This window comes from Meriones unguiculatus, chromosome 1 (genome assembly GCF_030254825.1).
Source record: "Meriones unguiculatus strain TT.TT164.6M chromosome 1, Bangor_MerUng_6.1, whole genome shotgun sequence".
Lineage (NCBI taxonomy): Eukaryota > Metazoa > Chordata > Mammalia > Rodentia > Muridae > Meriones > Meriones unguiculatus.
Window position 1 is genome coordinate 188,387,718 of NC_083349.1, and position 18,241 is coordinate 188,405,958.

Below are 18,241 nucleotides of genomic sequence, written 5' to 3' on the forward strand. Positions count from 1 at the left end.
TCAATGAAAGAAAAGGTTATTGGATATCAACTCTGCTTTGATTTTCCTCTGGGAGTTTTATTAATTAGCGATAACACCACTGCTTGTGAAGTAAAAGGCTGCCATATTTATGTAAACATCCTATCCAGAATCTACTCCACATTTATCCATTGGTAAGTCCTGAGGCTCTTTCGCTAAAATTAACTCTCAGTTGCTGCTTCTACCCTGGCCACCACCATCAGAATCCAATACTCGACTGAATAATCCTGACAATACTAACTTTGACCCAGGACATTCTTTGGCACAGTGTACAGCAGTTTCCCCTGCCCTCTCCGAGTCATCCCTAATAAATGAGTAAAGTTAACGAGGTCAGCTGATAAGGGACATGAAAGCAGTCAGAATTATGCAAAAGTACTCTGTTCATTTCAACATACAACTATATCCCATGCAAAAGGTATATTGGCGTGACTCCCACAGAGGTGGGCAGCACAGGGTGGAAATGTAGAAGGGCACTCCTTCCTGCTACTCGCCTCTTCGAGCCATTTTCACAAGGTCTCTGCACATTTTCTGCCTCAGTTTCGGCAATCTCGTAAAGGCAATACATAACAGTACATCACAACAGCATGTAGCACTTACAGCAAACAATTGCTTTGTCCCACACCCATCTTCTAAGCTCTTTAGTAAGATTCCAAAGAAACTGGCTGGTTCATAAAAAATGTATAAAGAAAAGCAGAAACAAGAAATGAAAATTATGTATAGAGAGAGCATGAATAATCTTGAAGTATTTTGAATAAGACTTAGCAAACATTTATTTCTATCTTTAGCAACTCAAAGTGACTAAGGTTATCCAATCATGACTGGCATAAAAACTGAGAAACAAGGGGAAGTCAAATAAGCTAAAGCATAAGATAAATGGCACAACACTTGAGATAAACTTTCAAAGTGCCCCCACTATTAAAGAATCAAAGGGATTTAAAAGATACATAAAATTATCACAGCGCACTGTCATTTCGAACATAAACAGAGAGGGAAAAAAAACTAGATGAACTAGCAGAGTATTAAAACTTCTCTTTCTTTTCTACCAATTTGGAACAACTATTTTTAAAATATTGATTTAAGGAGTCACCAGGCTGCAAGCCTTTATCAATTCACTTTCTTGGCTAGCTCTCACCCCACTTACTGCCCACTACAAGAAGAGTGCCAACCTGGGTGGAAGAGTTCGTAAGAAGTCTCGTTTGCCTCCTCTTTCTGTCTTTAGACCAGCTTCCTGAAAGACACCTCTGCTGTCTTCTGGTTTTAGGGTAAAGTCCAGAGGCTTTGGAGCAATGTCTATGCCAGTCCAGCTCTAACCATGACTTTGGGCATGGAACTAAATGATACCTGGGCATAAGAAAGGTCTCATGGTCTGCATAGCACATGATTAGTCGGAGGAGGATTACATCGATTCTTCTTATCTTCTTCTGACTTCCACATTCTTCTCTTTGCTCTGACGTTCAGGGAGGATTTGAATAAGCCAGATGGTTAGGTATTAAATGGATGTCACAGGTATTGAGGGAGAATCTGGGGGGAAGAACTGTCTCTTTTTGAGTCCTTGCTTTCATTGCCATCATGTTGGAAGGTGGTGAAGGCGAATTGCGCCTTGGTAGAGAGCAATGACTGCCACACATACATGGGTCCTCCGGGAAGAGCAAGGACACGTTTCACAATTATGGAAGCAACAGTCTAGGCCCAGGTAGCTGTGGGGGTAGAGGTGGCAGATATCTTCACGGTTGCCATGGCCAGTCATCCAGGATGGCTGACTCTGGGACACCTACAAAGGGAAACCAGCAGAATTTAAAGGCCACATGTGGGAAACAAGCAATGCAAGTTAGGCTGATGTTTGCCAATGAGGCACCGGTCACACAGACTTTGTAAGGAAAGATGTGAGCATTTTAAAAACTGGGCAACACTGAGTTCAGATCTCATGAAGGGGAACTGCCTACATCCAAGGCAAGATTGGTGGGCCCAGAAGTCCAAGCTGTGGAAGGTCGGATCTTGGGACTAAATTGTGGCAGAAGTCACTGCAGAGGCGACAGAAGGAGTAGCAACGACTACATCAGGAGGAGCACAGCCTCAGCACACGGTTCTCATCACAGCAAACCTTGCTCTCTTACATATGATGATCGGTGACATGTTTTTGGTTGGTTTCTGTTGTTATTTTTTTTTTCAATGCAGTTTATTCAGGAACATTGAACAATCCTCGGACCCCGGGGAAAGCCAGCCCACAGCTTAAATAGCCTCTGGGTAGCCAATACCAGCGTGCCACGGGGGCAATGCAGATAGGTCCACATACATGGAAGCAAGCCAGATCCTCAGCCTTAGCCAAATGTGGAGTTGTTCGTGACAGAGAGCACTCACCATCGGGAAGGTGGAAGGCAGAAACCAGCTCCATCTTTAAGGCATAGCATTCCGCAGCTCTCTACAGTTCCCCCTTTTTGTTTTAGACGCATCAGGCAAGAGTAGAGGTCTGATCTCTGATATTAGAAATAAATTGGGACTTTGTACAGATGTTCATTTAGGTGTCATCCACCCAAAGAGCATCAGACCGTCCGATACCTTTTTCTCAGAGGCGGGACCTGGGGCATCAACCCGCATGCAATCAGACATGCTCTTCTCTGGGTCCAAAGCGGCTGACCCTGAGTGCAGTGCTTAGCCTCGCATCCTGAGCGTATCATTTTAGCTTTTTATGGTATCCAACCATGCTTGGGGAGAATGTCCTGCTTCAATGGCTGTAAAGGCCTGAATGATCATGGCTGCATCACACTGTTGTGAGACTCTAATCTTGCATATATACCACAGGCAAACCAAGGAGACCAACACCAGAAGGCCTGCTAACCCTCCCATGCCCGCCCATTCCTTCAGATGATTCATGGCTGCAGCAATCCATGTTGATAATCCTGTGGCTAGTCCTGCGTCCACTCCGGTAGAATTTACTGTGACAATGGCCACTCTCAGCTGCTCCATCGTAGTATCGAATTCTCCAGTCCAATTACCTAAAATATAGCTCGACAATTGTTTAGACAGATTTGCAGCACAGGAAAAATTCTCATGTTGTATGCTAGTGACACAAAGTCCAGCATACTTTCATTGACAGCCAGGTTGAGCGATTTGCCATAGGGTATCAATTTGCTCCTGCAAGAGGTCAATCCTCTGATTGAACACCATCAAGCTTCCTTTTAGTTGAGCATTAATTCCTTTATGTACAACTAAGGCTGGTTTCTGTTGTTATTCGCTGGCTTGTTTGTTTTGGCAAACCCAAGCTGTACAGTTTTCCTTTATTCATTACCGTCTTCTCGTTTTCAAATTCAAGCTGTTTCCTTGGAATGAGCTGACGTGTTGATTTGCATTCTTATATAGTATTTCTTCATTCCTAACACCTACATCCCGCAATGTCTCTGTAAATTGTGTCTTAAGTGATGTCACAAACAGGGTTGTTTAAACCTAGTCAACTTCCATGTCTTCCAGTTTGGTCCCTGAATAGCAACACTTCTCATGAGGATATTTTTCTTTTATTATACCTTAATCATACTTGCACTGTTTCATTTTGGTTCTCCTTCCTGATCTGGTTTGAAATGCAGCCATCAAACTATACCAGTCAAACAAGTTAGTCCTTCTTAATTTCCAGAGCTGATTTGATTTCGAGAAACTGAGAATCAAGGGTCTAACCCTTTTAAACCATTGGGATCTGAAATCATTCCATCAAGGTCATTTTCTACTTCTGAAATCATTCCATCAAGGTCATTTTCTACTTCTGAAATCATTCCATCAAGGTCATTTTCTACTAAGGTTCCATTTGGTGACACAGTCTCTGTAGGGTAGGGACTCTGCGCAGTTGTTTATTCTCAAAATCTGCTATTGTTTTATGGGTCTCAAAAAACTGAAGTCTTGAAGTTTATACACTAATACAGTGTAGCAGGATATCTTGGGGCCACTTTGCTGGACTTCCGTACAATACCGGTGGACAGTTTCTCCTATCTCTCTCAAATCTGAGGGTTTCTCTGCTTCTGGGCCTTCCTGATGCTGCAACCCTTTAATTCAGTTCCTCATGCTGTGGTGACCCCCCTACAACCATAACATTATTTTTGTTGCTGCTTCGTAACTGTAACTTTGCTACTGTTTTGAAGTATAATGTAAATACATGTATTTTCTGATGTTCTTAGGTGACCCCTGTGAAAGGGTCGTTCGATCGCCAAAGGAGTTGCAACCCAAAAGCTAAGACCTTAGATGACTCAGTCCTTGCACCAAAACAAAAAGGCTGCTCCCGACCCCTAAGGCACAGAAGTTAGTAGGTAGAGAGCCACCCTCCCTGCTTCAGAGAGCAGGGGCATCCATTTGTTCGGCTCCAGAGGCTTCAAGCTGCTCACAGCGAAGCCGGGCTCTACAAACCCTTTTATTCCTCCCCTCACTTCTTTGTTCACGTGCCCCTTCCTCTCACTTTAGCTTCTAGAGCTTTCTAAGTCATTTTCCTTCTCAAAACCGAAACAAAAGCCCCCTTCTTGTACACAACCTAGGCCTCATCTTAGCTCAGGTCCTGTGGAAAGCCACACAAAACACAAAACACAGTGTACATGAGACCTCATAATGGGACAGGGTTAGAGGATTCACTCTTAAGGCAACATACGGTAGATGCCCATTTCCTCCGTGTTCTCTCTTATCCTTCAGTGCAGTTAATGGAGTTTGGGGCCGCCGGTTCAGTAATGCACTACTTAAGACCGGCATTAGCGATTTATAGCTGGAAACCTCGCACACCCCAGTGAATTCAGAGCAGAGTGTATCTGTCTTGGTGGTCCTGGCTGAGCAGCACAGTGAGAGAAACAGGAAATTGTTGCAGCCCTCCACCCGTTTCAGCTTCATTGAAAACCCACCTTTGAACAGTGGTTCCCACCCTTCCTGATACTGGGACCCTTTAGTACAGTTCCGCATGTTGTGGTGACCCCAAACCGTGAAATTATTTTCTTTGCTTCCTCATAGCTGTAATTTTGCTGCCACTATGAACTGTAATGTGAACACCTGGTAAGCAGGATGCCTGATAGGAAACCCTAAGGGGGTCTCGACTCATAGGCTGAAAATGGCTGCTTTCGACGCTCAGCGACTCTCTCAACCTCCCTGGCAGAAAGAAGAACCACTGTGGCCTGTTAGAGTCAGCTGCAGCCGACAACCCGACAGCCTCCTGTTAAGGTCCAAGGACTACTATGCTCTCATCTGCAGCCCCCGCCATAGAGGAGCTCCTACATTCCTGTGTAAAAATATTCTCTCTTACAAGCAAGCAGCCATAATCTGCACTGACCCAAGATCATTTGCCCACGTGGCTCACTTATTAAGCACATTAAATCCACTCACGAGTCCAGGCTTATTAGAAGTCAACTATGCTGCTGCAAAATAAAATGGCCACACAGCAAAATATAGTGCACTTGCAAGCTGCCCAGGGGGAAATGCCACGTGGCCTCTAGGTGTTAATTCATAATGAGAGCCACGAGCCTAGGCCGGACCCATTATTATGAAATCCCCTCCAGATTCTAGACCCCTTCTTGTAAGGTTTCCCAGATCATGCACCAATAACAGAATTTGGAAAAACCAATAAATTACATGCCCGCCCGCCCCCTTCTGCAGTCAAATATAGAATCCGGAAATCAGGTAGACGGAGAATAATTCATTATTTTTATTACTAGGCTGCAGTGCCTGCCTTACAAGCATGAGGGCCCGAGGTTTACCCCATAACAGCCCAAAACACACACACACATACACACAAACACACACACACAAAGCCAGGCACAGAGGTGTGTATTTATAGTCTGAGAGTCAGAAGATGGAAATAAGTGGATTCTCAGGACTCAATGGCTGTCTGGTTTAACCTACTTAGCAAGGACCAGGGCAACGACAGCCTCTGTCTCAAAAAGAAGATGAATAACACCTAAAACACAACTATTGGGGTTGTCCTCTGACCTCATACCATATGTGTGTATGCACATACACATACAAAGGCCCTGGCACACACACGACCACACACACACATATATCACCAAAAATATTTTAATTATTGATAAAACTGTTTGCAGAGTCTAACTCAGTCGCTGCCATGGTGGCTCTGCAGTGTTACATGCAGCAGAATCAGGGTACCCAAATATTACCCTCGAATTAAATCCGTAACCACACAGAGGTAGGGACTTTCCTGTGACCGAAGAGCAGAGGAAAGAGTAGACCACAGCTAACAGGGCACTTCCCCTTCCACTGTAACGAAGCAGAAAGTGAAGAAAGAGTCCAGAAGTGCCACTCTACACAGTCTGTCTCCGTGGCTGTGCTTACAAAATGTCCCTATGTGTTCGTGTGATCAAATACTTGGTCCAAGCCTTGCTAGACGCAAGAGTCACTGGGGGTGGGTTTGAGTCCAGCCCCACACCCTGCCCAAATGCTGCCTGTGCCCTAGTCCACGGAGATGTGAGTAGCGAAGTCTCAGCTGTGTGCCCTCCCTGGTGTAATGCCGAGCCACCACTTTCCCCTCCACGGTGAACCAATCCCGTTAAATTGTGAGAAAAAACAAACCTGTCCTTTGTGCCGCTTCCTGTCAAGTATTTGGTCAAAGCAACCAAAGGAGGAGCAACGTGTCTAGTATGGTGGCACACACCTTTAATCCCAGCACTCGGGGGCAGGACGGGGCAGAGCTCCGTGAGTTCAAGGCCAGTCTGGTTTACAGAGCTAGTCCTGGGATCTACATGGGCTGCTTTGTGGTCCCTGTATCAAAATAATAAAAAAAACAAACAAATCAGCCAACCACCCAACAAAAACATGTGCTTGCTTTCCTGTTGGCTATGATTAAACACCATGACCGAAGGCAACGCAAGGAAGAAGGCTCATGTTGGCTCATGGACCCAGAGGGATGGAGTCCATCATGGCAGAGTGAAAACAAGCAGGGGGCCGGGTGGCAGGAGCAAGAAGCTGAGAGCTCACATCCTGAACTGAAATCACAAAGCAGAGAAAGTGAACTAGATGGTGCAGGGCTTCTAACGTCTAAGCTTGCACCCACTGACAGACTTCCTCCAGCAGCGCTGGACCACCTTGACCTCCCGAGCACCAACACCAATAACTAGAGCTCAAGACTTCGCACGCTTGAGCCTCAGGGAAGCATCTCTCAACCACACCAGCACAGAATAGTGACATACATCGTGGAGACAGAAGGAATTCCTTCCCCAGCAGCCTCTCCCCGTGTACACCAGACACAGACCTCACAAACCCTGTCTGCCCCAGTCACCTGCTTGGACAGAGCTCACCCCACATGTCATGAGCCACTAGTCTCACTATGGAGTCTCACTTTTGGCCCAGGTGATGAGCTGTGGCAAAGGATACAAGCAAGAGGCCTTCCATCCTGTGCAGAGCGTCTATGGGGACAGGTACCAGGGAGACCTAGTTGGCATAGGTTTGTTTTAAGTAGCTGAATTTCTCCACGGTGCATGGCCCTGCACCACTTACTTCTGTCTCCACTTTTGAAATGTCTGAACTCTGGGCCACTTTAAGTCAGCTCCTGCCTGATTCATCCCTACCTCTTCCCCTATCCAGGCTAAGGGCAGTATGTCCTCCACTACAGCTGGCCCCTGAGGAGTCAGTTCTACAACTCCTTGGCTGTTACTATGGTGACAGGCCAGGTCCCCATCCTCTTCCACAGATGACAACCCACACAACCTTAACAAGCCCACCTTGAACCACCACCTTCTATACCATTTTATTCCGTTTTTCCTCAGAGAACCCAAGAATCTCACGTGTCTAGCATCAGATCCATGTACATTTACATTTACATAAAAAAAAATTTTGGCATAAACTTTTTGTCCTCCAACTAAAGACAACCCAGTGTGTTAAAGGCCAGGCAATTTTAAAAGCAGACCTTTCTGAACTGGAAAAATGCATGTCTTGGATGCTGGGAGGCCAAGGAAGAGACAGAGCCCAAAGGAGCATCCTGGATTGCTTAAAGATAATACAGCTAAAGTCACATTTGCACAGCAATTAACCTCACCTCAGAGGCCTGCCCCATGGCCAGGTGCTAGTCAAACTTCCCTAGTCACAGTCAAGCAAGATGCGTGGGAGAATAAATTACATGGGGATGGGTGAGTGGAGGTGGGAGTCCAATGAAAACAGTTGGAGTCTGTTGAAAAACATTCAGGTCAGTCAATATGAGACCTGAATTTCAAGAGCAGCTTACTGATTCACCCTGCTGTGATTTCTCCTTCTTTCCCACTTTTGGCACATCTAAGAACTGTCCTGTAGACATGGCCCTCGTGTCCCCAGATGCAGAGGAATACAGTCCTGTCATTAAAGGGAGGCAAGAGGCAAAGCATTCTGAGGTCTATCTCTCCCTGCGGCCAAGGCTTGAGAAGCTGTCACAGCAGCATTCTGGGCACAACAGCCTCATGAGGGAAAGAGAAAGTCCTGGATCTGAGTGTAGTCACAGTAGAATCCAGGACTGAGAACCAGAATAGGTGAGTCCCTTAATGATGTCAACTTTGCCTAACCTTGGAGCACAGCATTGTGATGACAGGTCTGCCAGGTTCCACAGCTGTGCACAGGGAGTACTTCCTCAGGCAAGCCAGCTCTCAGAATCCCGCGAAGTCTCAGAACACCTGGGATTCTGAGCCCTCACTCTGGGCCCGCTAAACCCAAATCCAAACTTTAACAAGACCTCTGGAGACTAACTAGCTACAGCCTCCAGGGCTGTGATGGAGAGATGTGGGAGGAAAAAGAGCAGGGAGAAGCAAATGGTAGAATCAAACACAGAGCTTCAGGTAGTACAAGCTGAGCCAGCAGAGCTGGCCTAGTGAGAACAGGAAGCACATTCCGATGGAAGGTCACATCTGAATCATCTCCATCTTTGATTCAAAGAATCCCCAAGTCTTTGTGTGAGTTTGATATGCTAAGATTTTTAGGCAGTGACCAATATATTCTTCTGAGCTCTGGGACAGCATTTTCAGATAGGAGCTCAGCAACAAACTGTCCGCTCTGAGAATACTGATGAACAGAACAAACTAGAAATCATACTCCATCCAAAGGAGACTGCTCTGGCCACCTTCATGTCAGTACCTCAGGCTGCTCACCCAGCCCCTCCACTGTCTCTGCTAACTGTCCGTGTCCTGATTCCTTCCCGGCTGAGCTGAGGACCACAGAGTCTGACACGGTGAGACATTCAATCCTAATTAATAACAAGCGAGTTTGTTCATGAACATGTTTATCAATAAGGGTGGAGTGACTCTTTGAAGACGCTCCTGACAGTTAGCTTGTATGAGCTGTAGGGGTAGTGAGCAGCTTAAAAAAAAAGCCGACCGGCACACTTCTCTGATCTCTTCTATCTGAAGCATCTCTTGCTATCCTTCTGGGAACATAAACCAAGAAAGCCTTTGTTCTCCATCACTCTGGGTAAGGATTCTGAATACCCTACAGAAAAACCGGGCCCCCAGAGAAAAGCTGATGAAGCCAAGATGCACAGTCGATTCTAGGAAAAGCCGAGCGAGGGTCACATAGAGAAAAAGTCTGACACGCTGACCCTTCTGAGGGCTTTGCCCAAGGCCATCATCTCACAGTGGAGCACAGCATGTCACAGAGTAGAGAGAAGCTACTCCCTCCTCTGCCAAGAAGTGTAGGGGAAAACTTGGGTCTCTATAATTCAGAACCACATATGCTTTTTATTTTATTCCTGGGAAACATTTTGCTTTTTGTTCTTTTTCATTAAAAAAAAAATCTGTATGTTTATTGGTTTGAATGAGAAGGGCCCCCATAGGTTCGTATATTTGAGTGCTTGGTCCCTAGTTGGTGTAAGTCTTTGGAGGATTAGGAGGTGTGGGCTTGTTGGAGGAGGGGTGTGCCACTGAATGGTGGGTTTGAGGTTTTAAAGTCCATGCCAGGCCCAGTCTCCCCCCGCTACCTCTTTGTCTGCCTGCCTTGTGGCTAAGGTAAGATGTGAGCTCTCAGCTACCACTCCAGCACTCCAGCACCATGCCTGCCTGCCTGTTACCTTGCTCCCTGCTGTGACGGTCATGGACCATGGTAATTAATAACAAACCGAAACTGTAAGCAAACCCAATCAAATGCTTTCCTTTTCAAGTTGCCTTGATCATGGTGTCTCTTCACAATAATAGAAAAGTAAACAAGACCATAATCCTGGGGCTGGAGACATAGCTTTGTAGGTAGGAGCATATGCTCTGAAAGCATGGAGACCTGAGTTAGATCCCAGTATTCACGTAAAACAATAGGCATGGCTACATGTGCTTTAGTTCCATCACTGGGCATGGACGTAGGCACACCCCCAAAGCCAGCATAACCAAAGCACCACGTTTCTGATTCAGTGAGAGACCCTAAATCAACACAATAAGGTAGGGGGCGGATAAAGGGAGATTCTCCACATCCTACTCTGATTTCCACATGCGCACGTGCCCAGACATTCACATGTGTGCACCACGCCTGTATACTGCATGCAACACACACTTGCACGAGAAAAAGAAACATTTGTGCTAACTTTACAAATGAGATTTTAAACATTACTGGAAAGCGCACAGGCGTTTGCTCCAGAAACCTCAGAAATGAGCAACATCCCGTCTCCATTACCCCTAGGCTTTAGGAAATCATTTAACCTTTCTAAGCTTCACTGTCCTCGGTTTCTCGTTTCTATTTTAATAACTGCTGTCTTCTCAAGTCCACAGATGTTCTGTGAGGCTTAAATAAGATAATGAGTACTTAGCCCTACAATTCGAGATAGCTAAGGACAAAAAAAAAAGAAAAAAAAAAAAAAAGACAGCCTGCCTTCATAAAGCCTGCTCACGGCCTGAGCCCTTCTTCTGAGAGCTGGCCATCAGGGAGCTGACAGATCAGGGGCCTTTAAGCCAGGCACACTGAAACAGACCCAGTTCTCATTGTCCCTGGTTTGAGTTTAGGCAAACCACTTCCTCTTTCCTAGGCCCAGTTTCTTTGTCTCTAGCATAAGGACAGTGTCCATGTAGACTGCTTGTGCAAATGAGGAGAAATGCACGTGACTTGCCTGGCCCTTTTGAGGCAGTTATCCTTCCTGCTGATACAACTGTAAAGTAAGGGTGAACCCTCTATTCTCCTACTGAGAGACTGTATAACCTAGATGTGCCTTACATCTGGGGTCCAGCTGAATTTTCTCCATCAAACGCTAACTGGTCAGGAGAAGGCAGAGTGCTGCCTGCTGCCTCTGCCAGGATGGTTAGCTGCAAAAGATCCATGCCCAGAAGCACTTGAGGTGTCTGCCTATTTTAGAAGATCTTGACCCTTAGGATCAAGATCTTGACCCTGTGTTCTTGACCCTTAGGACTTACAAAGCAGAGAATCCCAAAAGCATACAAGCTGTTCATAGAGATCCTGCTGCTTAGCTGTATCATAGGTGGAAAGGAGGCTTAGTCCTGGCAGGAGGAGCAGTGAGAGGCTAACTGATATTATAAACACCAATATTTTGACAAAGCCTCAAATGGTGACAGGGCACAGCCTCATTGAGGAGGCTGGTGTTAGAGAACAGTGGTGGTAGCCACAGAGGCACCTCAAATGCGGTTGAAGTGGGTAAAGCACATGCCCCCTCTGTCGTAATGCGAAGCGCAACCCTTCAGTGTGCACACTGGAAAGAGAGAGTCACCAAGCAGAAACGCTGCAGCTCAAAGTAATGCATCACCCAGTGAAGGGCTAACTGAGGAAGAGCTTGGGGGCTTTTCCAGGGAAGACTTGGGGGTTAACCCGGTGGTGACAGCTAGCACATGGGGTGACAGAGACAGAGAAGACTGCTCAGAAGCCAAACCACGAGCCTGGCATGCGAACTGTTCAAGCTAACAGATGAGCCTAGTCAGACTCCAGACACAGACTGAACTTGGTTGTTGCTATGGCATAGATGGAAAAGGGTTCCCCAAATTCATACATTGAAGGCCTGGTCCCTAGTTGATGGCACTATTGGAGGTGATTGTATAAGGACACTAATGTCACAGATAGATTCATTGATGAACATGGAGCTGAATGGTCCCAGACAGTGAGGCAGAGCTGGAAGAAAGGCATCACTACATGAATAACTGAAGGGCATATCCCGACCCTAGGCACTCCTACCCTTCTCTTCCCTGCTTTCCTGGGATGCTGTGTCCTTCTACTGTGACATGTCTGTCTTGACACAGACCAAAAAGCAATGGAATCAGCCGCCTGTGGACAGAAACCAGGAACTTAAACAAACATGTATTTTAAGTGGATTTGTTCAGACATTTTGTCCTAGGGGTAAAAAGTAAGTTACACAATTATTAAATTTTCTCAAAGATGGGGGAACAGTCATTCTTTGAAACCTTCTTTTCTTATTCTCCTCTACAAGGATTTTCATTTATCATTTGAATTGCAGACACTCAAGCATAGAGCAACTGCAAAGTGTCGTGCAAAAGTAAGCTGGGTTTATTGCTGTTGTTATGACTAATGGAACTCTAAAGACCCTTTACAAGGTACAAAGGACAAAACAGTTTTAGAGGCAGGAAGAACTTGGGAATCCATCCTAATGAATAAAATGTCATTTACCATCTTGGCTTTTTTTTCTGATCTTTAGAGATTTCATAATCTTTCCTGGCATTTCAGTAAAGCCACAGAACCATACTCTTTTTAAAGCTAATTGCCCGGAAAAAAATTCCTTCTCTCTCCAGTGCAGAATAAAAGTAGCTGGCTATCTAGCAAAGACAGAGTCCTAAATATGAGCCACAGCAGACAAGATGAGGACTAATTTGAGTCCACCATCATTTCTACCCTGATTTTCAGACGAAAGCTTCTATGCCCACAGTTCTGACCCTTACTGCCATCTTATCTGTGGGTGGATTCCATGCCATGTGTAGCAATGGTTATCTAATATCAATCTTTAAGTCTTACAGACTGGCTCCTCATGACTGTAAGTAGGTTGGTTCTCATGAAAATGGGGTTGGGAAACCATTGTTCTTTGTTCTTTGAGGTGATGGAAGAGTAACAGCTAATGAATGAGAGTTGGCCATCAGTTGGGTGTAACCCGAGTCCCTTCCTAGGAAGGTATTGATAATTAAAAGGTAAGAAGACATAAGCCTAGCTTCAGTTTTCCTGATCATGAGTACTAGCAGCTGTTTCCAAGAAAATGGGAGCAGCACTGATTGCACAGTGAAGAAAAAGGACCATGAGCTGACAATGTCAAGAAAAGAGGAGTGAATTCAAAAGTAAGTGTGAATTGAAATTTAAGCAAGATGCAGAAACACGATCCATTCAGTAAGATCCACAGAGAGCAGGGGCGGGGCAGAGTCACTCAGGGATCACACATCCTGGGGGTGTGAAAGACATAATAATCACAGGCCCTGAGCAAAACATGTGCTTGAAACAGTGATCTAGGCAAGGAGGCCTTTGCTATGGCAAACCTTTCAGTCTATGCTTGCTGCTGCCCAAAACGGCTATGCTCACTCTATTCATCCATTTATAGCAGTTTGTGCATCACTTCAACCAGGAAGCCCATCCTCAGCACCGTCCCTTCCAAATGGACTCTGGTACTCACTCTTGTTCTCTTCATGCTGCTTTCTGTCATACCATGACAAGGCCCACACTGGTAATGATTATCTATTTGTTTATCTTTCTTCCCCACCACACTGTGAGTTCCTGAGGACATGGACTTTGGGCTTAATTATTATTTACCACAGTGCCTGTTACACTGAGCATGCCCACGTGGAAGGGAGGAAGTGGGGAGAGAAGGACACTAGTAAATTCTTCAGCAGTCTAGTTGCTCAGCCCTTACACAAATGCCTTGACTGAACTTACACAGGGATTTTGCAAATGAAACATGCAGTAAACATCCCTCCCCCTCCAGGTCAAGGGCAGAAAGTCAGCAGAGTGTCAGTCAAGTCTCTCTCCCTCAGCTAGAGAGACAGGCCGTGAACAGCTTGCAAGCCTTCGCTGTTTTCAGCGCTGGGGGGATTTGGCTATGGGGCTCTTAACGAGATCAAGCTGAAACGCACAGTTTCATCCTGTCAAAATGCATTGGAAATCTTTCCTGGGTGATTTATCATGGAAATACACATGGCAGAGAAGAGGAAAGGGGGATTAGAGGAAGCACAGAAAGCTACTTGGCCTGCAGTGCTCTTCTGGCACCATGCCCACGGTGGCTGCTGCGGCTGATGGACAAGTCTAGGCCACCACTAGACAGATGGCCACCTCCCGAAAATAAAATATCAAGGCCACTTCAAGAAAAGTGTTAACACACAGCAGCCATAGCCAATAAATCCTGGACAAGTAGGTTCCAGAGAGGGAACTGGATTTATTGCAGCCAGTACCTTTCTTCCCATGCAGATCGGCTAAAACATGGAGTGGCTCAGACCTGCTCCCCAAAGTCAATAGCAAACCATCACTAATTTAAAGCAATGGTGTCCACAGTTACCCGAAGCTGCTGCTACAGAGAGTATTGGGTAAAACATAAATATCTAGAAATTTGAAACTATCACCCCGAACCTTCACATATCTGTGTATATTTTCCTTTCTCCCAGCTGTGGGAGCTAATCTCAGGCTGATCCTAGGTGTTGTGGTGTATTTCTGCCGCTGTAGGACCTGGGGCTTTGTGTTAAAAGTAGCACTAACAAATGTGGGCTCAGACACAAAGCAGCTGCCATTTGTCAATGTTGTTTTGTGAAAAGGTGCCAGCTTGCACTGCAGGGCCCTTGAGGGCAGAGACTCATTGTTCCAACACTGAGAGCCTGGTCCTTGCCAGGGAGGCTGCTGAAAACAAAGAATATAAGAACAGAAGGCAAACAGCTCTGCTCCCAGACCCCTGGAATCTAGAGGGAGAGAGAGAAAGAACTAGAAAGAAAAGGCCAGAGGAAAAGATCATGGTACAAGTGTGTTGTACTTTGAAAGAAGCAAGCTTAGGATGTCCTACAGCAGAGCATATCTAGCCAAGGAAAGGATTCCGGGAAGACGTGTGTCTCTGACTGTAGGCCTATGTGCAGTTAACCCAAAAGTTTTCTCCTCAGAACTACAGTGTCAGTGGTGCTTGTGTGTGGGAGCATGTGAGTGTGACATTTGAATCCATGTAAGCTTTTCCTTTTCTGTTTTTTGTTTGTTCACATTATCCTAATGAATAGAGGGAATTCTGTGTGTATTGAGGTCTAAAGAATTTAAACATTGTTCATTGACAATGAGGAAAAGAGCACCAAAAGCAATGGGGTTTAATTTATCAAGACTGATGGTGTGTGAGTGTGTGTGTGTGTGTGTGTGTGTGTGTGTGTGTGTGTGTGTGTGAAGGAAAGAAGAAGGAAGGGAGGGAGGGCATGCCAGCCTTGTACTCATTGGTAGTCCTTGAATGTCCTTGAACTCTTGATGCTCCTGCCTCCACCCCTAAGTGCTATGGTTTATGCAGCTTTGGTTATGGAACCCAAGACATCATAGATGCGAAACATAGACTCTACCAACTGAGCTATATCCTCAGCCCATCATTAAAATTAATTTTATAAAACTGTGTTTGTTTCTCAGTTTCTCTCTTAACCATTCTATCACACAAATAATTGAGACTCCTTTGTATTTATTTAGTAATAAGCTTCACAACACAACAACTGAACAGTTATTAATCTATTCTTGAACCCCTAGGCTAATTTGTCTTCCCCCAGTGTATGTCCCAGAGATACTTGCACCTTGCTGCTTACCTGCTCCAGCTCCTCTTTCCTGATGTCTCTCCTGGACCTCTGCCCATGGCAGAGAATCCCCTACTTCTTCCTCTAACTCCTCCTCTCTGGTTGGCAAGGAGCCCAGCCCTACTCTCTCTCCTGCTCAGTGACCGGCTATAAGCTGCCTTATCGACATATTTGGGGTCAGTTGGGAGAAGTGTTTGCACAACACTGAAACAAGAGATTCTCAGAACAAGGGTTGCAACCAGACATAGGGGGTACAGAAATCAGCATTTGAATTACACAATGACCTTATACCTGCATCTCCCCCTCTCAGTCTAATGAAAGGCTCTCTTATAACAGCAAACTAATGTAAAAGTAACAATTATGAAAATTATTAGGTAAGATTTACATTTGTATATTTGGTACCCTTGGATAAAGTAATCTATTATCTATCAATTTCTATCATCCTAAATAATATAAATTTAACTGTGAGGCTATAACTATCTAGTCTTAAACCCCAACAGAGACTTAAGAAGAAATAAATATTACCTATATATTTAGGAAGTGCAAGCAAGCAGCTTCCAAAAGTATAGAAATGACAGAGATATTTGAATGCCATCCTCAAAATTCTTACACAATATCATCTTCAGCCTGCTGGCTCAGAATATTTGATAGACCTTGCTATGAAGCAGGAATTATAAAAGACTTGCCTACTTTGTCAGCATTTGAATTACAGCCTTCTACCTACAGCCCATGGTTCCTATACCTTTTTGTTTTGTTTTTGAGACAGGGTTTCTCTTTGTAGCCTTGGCAGACCTGGACTTGCTTTGTAGACCAGGCTGGCCTTGAACTCACAGAGATCTGCCTGCCTCTGTTTTCATAACTACACTTTAAAAGTTACTTTTTAATGATATATATATTTTTAAAGACAAAGAAAGTAAATATAGTTTTAAGCCCCCAAATCCCAGAGAGCTTCAGTTTATAGCAGTTACATTTCTGGATTTTAGATCAAATGAGAAAATAAAGGAAATCTTTCAAGAACTATTTGAAAACAAACAAACAACAACAAAAATGCACTAAACCCAGAAATGCATTGTTGCTGAATCAAAGCATTAGTTTGGGACTACAGTCGCAAAACAGACAGAAGTGGGTGACTTAGAGCTATGTTTATCCTTTCAGTGCTCTGGGAACAAGAAGTCAGAAACTGAGGCAGCAGGACTGGTTCCTATTCTGCAAGTTGTAGGAGGAATCTCTCCTGCGCGTGTGTCCTGGCTTCTGCCAGTATTCTGCCTGAGCTGTCCTCAGGATCCCTTGGTCAGTCCCTGTTATGGCTGCCTGGATTTTCTCACAATGTGAGCCTCTGTGTTCCATTCCCCTTGTCTTAAAAGAACACTAATCCTTGCACTAGGCCTCATTGTTCTCTAGCCTAAACTCATCTTTCTTGGCTACACCTTCAAACACCTTATTTCTAAATTAGGCCACAGTCTCAGGTGCTGGTTTTAGGGTCTTAACTTACCTTTCAGGGAGTTGGGTGTAGACAAAACGTGGCCCATAGCAAATACACGTAAACCCTACCTGCCTTTCAACTACTCCTTTTTACCAAAGATCAACCATATACCTTCCCAAACTCCATGCAGAGTAATCAGGGAAGAACAAACAGTAAGAGGACCCAGAAACCTCACTGTCAGCTCTCTCTCTCCTTTATCTCATTCCTTATCCTGAACCTGTGGGAGGAATTTCCACAGCAGGGAGGAGCCTAGGAATTTAGCAACAAACAAAAAAGGAAAAGTTTCTTTTCTGAGTTTTTAGCTGAAGTCTCCCGTGGGGTACCCACTGTTTTTTACGCCAAAATGTCAAGTGCTTACATGCTAAGGGTGACAGGCTTGAGTATAACACATCTAAAATGGTTCTATTGCTCCTTTATTTATGGTCTGCTTGCTTTTCCCGCAGAAGCTTGGCCCTGTAGAACACTGGGAATTCTGAAAAGCATGTCCTTGTGTTATTCAGCACTACACTTCAGTAGCTAGAGGTGAATGGAGTGCTAAAGGTAATATATAATTTGCTTTTTTAATAAATGGCAGAGGAATGATAGAGCAATCATGTCTTAATGAAGGAAAGACTAATTACAGCGGGAACAGACGTAGCGTGTGTCCGGTTTTACGCTTTCATAACAGCAGGTGTCACTAACACATCTGGGTGTTTGTTTGTGATTTGTCCCTCTTGTTCCCACTGTAGCTTGAAATAATGACAGTTGAGGAAACTAAGATTGGTACTAAAGTCATCCCGAAGTGTGATTTACAGCTAGTCCCCGCCCACTTGGCAGCAGCTTGGAGTAGCTGTAGCAGTGAGGAGTCTGGCAGATTCTGCCCTTGAGGTTAAGGTATTAGACAAAATGAGAACTAATCTCACTTCAGTGAAGTGCAGCCCTTAAAAGTTAAATGTTTGAGCAACAATCTGTAAAGCATCTCCCTTTAAAAATGATTTTATTGGAGTAATTAACCATGTTGAAAAGGATGCCATCTTTCCGCTGTTGTACAGGAGCACTATTTTAGTCTCCCTTGATCTCTGGGGCCAGATAAATCTATACATAGCCATCCTGGTACATACTT